The sequence below is a fragment of the Megalobrama amblycephala genome, linkage group LG2, assembly GCF_018812025.1.
Source record: "Megalobrama amblycephala isolate DHTTF-2021 linkage group LG2, ASM1881202v1, whole genome shotgun sequence".
NCBI classification, from domain to species: domain Eukaryota; kingdom Metazoa; phylum Chordata; class Actinopteri; order Cypriniformes; family Xenocyprididae; genus Megalobrama; species Megalobrama amblycephala.
In genome coordinates this window covers 16933378-16939419 of record NC_063045.1, presented here as the reverse complement: position 1 = coordinate 16939419, position 6042 = coordinate 16933378, and positions in this window count along the sequence as shown.

Here is a 6042-nt window from a genome sequence, read left to right as displayed (position 1 = left end):
AACAAATAACAGATAAAACATAATGACAATTTTTTATCTTCACCACTTTGGCCTAAATGTCGGCCACTTTTTTATTTTATTTTATACTTTGGTTATTTTATAAGGCTTTGTTTTTAAAATAGGGAAATTAGTTTGGCTGTAATGCTCAGTCACTTGCAAAATAGTAAAAACAGCATGAAGAATCGTGATAAAATCGTGAATCGTGATTTTCCTGAAAAAAATCGTGATGATATTTTTGCCATATCGCCCACCCCTACATCCCACTTTACTTAACATACACATACATTGTAAGAATCACTAACACTGATGAATAAACAGTATTATAAGGCTATTAAATAGCACTCCCAAGATCACCCATATGAAAAAATCTGTATGTTTCATATACAGCAACCTATATATATTCCTTACTCAAATCAGCCAGAATTACCTTGTGTGTTTCATATAAGTCCAATACATGTCATATACAAAATCAGACCAATTATGGCCACTTTCATACTAAAAATCACACATAAAACTTATATGGGATTTTTAGGTCATATATGAATACTGCAAAATTCTTATGAGTTTTACATGGCAACAGTATGTAATAGTATGTGATTTTAGTAGAAAATGTGTATGAATATCAGTATATACAATCCTATACAAATCATTTAAAATTCTTGATTGAATCATATGCGAGTCATATAGGATTTATTTAAATTTTGCATCATTTGCTCATGAATTTTATACAGATTTTATGTTTTTAATAGGTAAATTGTGTGTCTGTTCTTCAAACTTTATATGTTTCCACTAGTGTTGTCACGGTACCAAAATTCCAGTAGTCGGTACCGATACCATGAACATTTTACGGTTCTCGGTACCAATTTCGGTACCACAGCAAAATCTGTTGGAATTATTTTACTACTTTATATAGCCTATTTTAAAAATATTAAATATGATTTGGAGTATAGCATATAGTATAGCATATAGCTAAATATATGCACCATATATTAATTATAATTTTTAATGTTCTTCAATAGCTTATAATGTATGTTTGAATAAATCTGTCAAGTTGACAGCCACCATTTAAATGTTTATATTTAAAAAAAAAACGAATTGGAGTAGAAATAATTTTAAAGTTAGTAGGCCTATTATAACATTATTATTACAAAAAATTCCTTAAAGTCGCGCACACACTTAACGATTGTAAGGCCGATTATGAATGTAAATTGATACTTATGACTGATCGCGCTCAAACGCGTCCAGTCAGAGCCAGTTGCGTTCAGTCTGCGATTACAGCCGGTGTTCAGATTCCATGTGTAAGTATATAAATCAGCTCCAGTCGAAGGAAACAATCGGTATGTGTGTTCAGTTCAGTCTTAGAGTGTTTCAGCTAATCGTTAATACCTTCAATATTAATGTAGTACCGACTGATTCCCATGTAAGCATTAGTTGAGATTTTTTTTTTTCTTGAGAAAATTTGCCATGTACTGATATACAGTATCCAAAATAACTGATATTGAATCGAATTTCAAGTTAGTGAATTGAAATGCATAACTATGATGACACACTGACAGGAAATGGTGCAAAACAGAAAACAAAGTCCAAACAGGGTATATTGTGATATACGCTAATCCTCATCTTTCCATTATTGTTACACTCTAAAAATGCTGTTAAAAAAAAAAAATGGACAAACCCACCGATTGGGTTGTTTTAACCCAGCAGTTGGGTTAAATGTTTGCCCACTGTTGAGCAATTTTATTTAATCAGCTATTGTTTAAAAATTACTCTGGCAGGCCAAAATGAACCCAAAATATGTTGGAAATTAAAAATCAGACACAATTACTAGAGGTAACAATAATAATTGAAAGGTGATCATTTATTCATAAACATGTTTATTGTTTATGTTAATGTTAATTGTTAATTGTATATGTTAATTTCCAACATAAAGTCCCGTTATTACTTTGATGACTGCTTTGCCTTTGAGAGGGATGTGGGACACGAGCAGGAAAGAGACCATTTCTCTTTAATAATATCTTCATGTTATCTCCTGATGTTACAAGCAACTTACACTTGTTTTAAAAGGTCTGAAGAGCGAGTTTTATCCTCCGCAGGGGAAAGACATTCAGGCTATGTTTGATTTAGCGCTGCCAGAGAAAACGAAAGTAAAATTACCAGCGTGTATGAAACGCGCTATACAAATAAACTTGACGCGCCTTATAAAGTATAATAACAAGCACAAACTCTGTTAAATAGAAATTGACGTGCAAGCAAAAAGATTTCTGTCCTACGGTGTTTTTTTCTACTTTACCACAGTAAAGAATGCGAATAGCCTATTGGTCTTTGTCAGGTGACGTCACACTCGTGAAAACCGAAGTGCATTATGGGTGTCGCCGCCATTTGTGAGGTATCCAAACAATTTATGTATCAGTGCAGAGTTGTTTTTTTCTTTGGCTTCTTTTCATTGTAAAAATGGCACACTTTTGTTGTGTGAAAAGCTGCAATAATATGTCCCACGATAGAAAATGTCAAAACTTTACTACGAGATTAGATTTAGACGGTTTCCTACTTGAAAAAAGGCTGTACGGAGAGTATGTAGAGGCAATAACAGAGGCGCCGGATCGCATGGGTTGCAGCGGTGAGACGCAAAACATCACTTTCATCAAGATATCTCCATTCATGTATGCTTGCTTTCTACATTTTCACGAAGGTAAGTTAGAGATTTCTGTTTTCTAAAGTAGCAAACGTTATATCAATGCATTGTTTTGAATTGTATGTGCTATGAAACAATAGTCAATTTAAACTTGAATATGTCTACATTTTTTTTATTATTCTTAATTTTGCTAAGGCTTTTTACATTTTTATTTTATATACTTAGGTACAACATTTTTGCTCAGTATCCATATACTGCTTATAATTTTCAGACTACTTTTACAGCTGTGGTCTTGTGTAGCTAAAAAGCTTTTCATTTCATTGCAGATCAGCCTGCTTAAAGATTATGGAGACTGACCCACCATCCCTCCCTATATTAGGACCACATCAGCATTAAACACAGGGTGTGTCTCAATCAGCTCCCTAGTTCAGTAGTTAGCGCACTGATCAGGACTGTCTCAGTCACAACATTTTTGTACATAATATACTGATTCAAGAGCTCAGAGCTGATTGAGATGCACACACAGACACTTAGTAAGGAAAAACAATGCAGTCAGCTGACACTATGGTCCATCAGGACTTCGGTAAAGTTGGTTTTATATTCGCACTTCTGATAAATTCAGACTTTCCAATAAATGTGCAATAAATTAATGTTTGCGAATTTTAAGCAGCGACATGATATTGACAACCAGCGATTGTCAACTTACAACATTTTTCACAGTCGATCAAAATAAGCAAGTATTGTTTTAATGGCATATTTACTTGTGAATGTCCACTGAATGTCCAATGTAATGTGATTAACAAGGCTATTGAATACAGATGTCCGAATGTGCGAATATAAAACCAACTTTACCCAAGTTCCATCAGGCTGGAGAAAGTGATCATCTTCACACTGAGAAGATGCAGGAGGCTGGAGGAGATGGTGATCTGCATCTGTAGAAGTAAACCGACTTGATGTACAGGATTTCTGATGTTTGTTTTGGAGATGATGATGTTAATGTACTATACAGGTCGGGCAAACCTGGGAACCTTTATGGTGTTATTACAGAACATTCAATGAAACTGTGTCATATCTATATGCAAACCTGGAACTTTCAGCTGTATGGACAGACAGAGATGATTTGTACAGAAATATGTCTCCTTTGTTTAAATGCAGAATAGCAGATTATTGACCGTTTTGAGATTTGAGCACGAACAATAAAGCATGTATAATTATATTTTTCAAAATGTTGTTTGTCTTTTTGTAATCAACATTTAACCTGTTAACTGTCACCCCCACTTTTTTTCTTAGACAAGAAAATGCACTATCCAAACTTAAATGGTTGTAATTCAAGAATACTTTGGAGTATAGACATAAGGTTGGTCTTGTTTTAAAGATGAAATTTGGCAGATTATTGTAGAAGTGAAATAACTTATGTAAGTGAAACAAAAAAAAATGTTATAGAAGTTTAAGTTTATGAAAATGTAAAATGTAAAAATATAATATTTTATATTTTATATAAAATACATATTTTACAAAACAAGTTTTACTCTAAAACTGCAAGGAAATCAAAGCCAAAAATCTGAACAAGTTGTGTTCCAAATTTCAGGTTGATATCTCAAAAAAATGAGCTTTCAGTAAGATTTTGTTTGGGCGCAGTACCACACTTTTTCACTAGATGACAACCAAGCTCCATTACTGACCATATAAAGGCGCCTCCATTTCCATATATGGTTTGAGTGATCTGAACCATATATTTCCATTATTTTCATACAATTTATGAAGTAGACATCCTATATAGAAGTAGTATGGGAAGTTTGGCAGAATTTGATATGAATTCAGCCTCTAATAAACATAAAAATAACATGTTTGTGGGTTATAGATCGCTGCCACAATCATAAATGTATTTTTTTTTTCTATTAAAAACATTTTCAGACCTTTTTTCTCAAAAAATTGAATGGATGTTATCTTTTGAACTCTTGGCATGAAAACAAACATGTTTCAACCAATCTTTAATAATTTTTCATGTTCATCGCTATTTCAAAATAAAGGTCTGAACATGCCTTATGAGTATGAAAATATGCTTGTTGCAAATTGATAAATTACTGCTCTTCTGTAATTTATTTTGAAAATCAGTCACCAAATATGAACTAGAGATTCTAAGCTTTCAAATGATATATAGTTTGTCAAGATTAGTTTAGGTTTAGTATAGAATATTACTGTTTTAAATATGTAATGGCTGTGGGACCACCGGTGGGCCCGTGACAGTTAACAGAATGAAGTATGCAAACCAAATGTTGTACACAGGGTGAGTTCACAGGTATATGCACTTACAGCGTTAACAAGATAATTAATAATATCCACAATCTGTAAACCAGATATTTAACTTATCCGTGAATGAGGATGGATGCAGTGATGTTATAAAATCATGCCAGAATAAAAAATATATATATAAATTTATTACATTTTAAGATATTTTAATCACAAATGAAATGGCTGTATTGGCTTTTGGACAGTTAAACTGAATGAACTTTTGACACTTCAAAATCTTTAAAATAACTTTATTTGTAGTAAAATATAATTAAAACCTTTTGGATTCAATAAGAGATCTAGTTCCTTGCATACTTTTCATATCTTTGTTTTTATTATTATTAAGGCTTTTGGACAAAAAAAAAAAAAAGACCCATAACGTAATTGAATCAGACAACACGGGTAGATGGAGGACAATAACTTATAAATTATTTTGGTTCTAAAGGTATAATATACCAGAATGTACTATAATAAAATACACTATTAAATTCTACATACATTTATGATGATGAATTGTTTATTGTGATATACATTGGTTTGCGTAAAGAAAAAATGCACGAAAAAGGGGTAGTATTACATAGTTCAAACTTCTAAACACTAAACCATCCTTAATCAGGCACTTATGATATAGTTAACACGATATCATCATCATTATCATTCATTATCAATCATTATTTATATTCAGTCCTTCGTTCAGAATATAAAATAAATCCTGCACCCAGCCATTAGTGAAATGTATGTGGGCTTCGAGGGATTTATAGTTTTTAAATTGATAACTAGTATATGCGTTTATACCATAAACAAGATCATTTACCATATTTAAGTATGATGATTAAGTATGATGATTAAGGCAGCAATGCGGGGTCAGCAGCACTCCAACTTACTGCAGTCAGCTCGTACAGATCTATGTTATGAATGGATGACAATTTCTCCAAATAACGGTCCCTGGCATCTTTGGTGAGTTTATCGCGATATGACTTTTTCACAGTTTTCTTGTGCTTTTCTTGAGTTATTTACTTGTTATCTCTACTCTTGTAATCTCTTTCATTCTCAGAGTCAGCAGGGATACCACAAATATGGCGCCGCGGTGACGTCACACACAACAAAATCACATGTCTGAC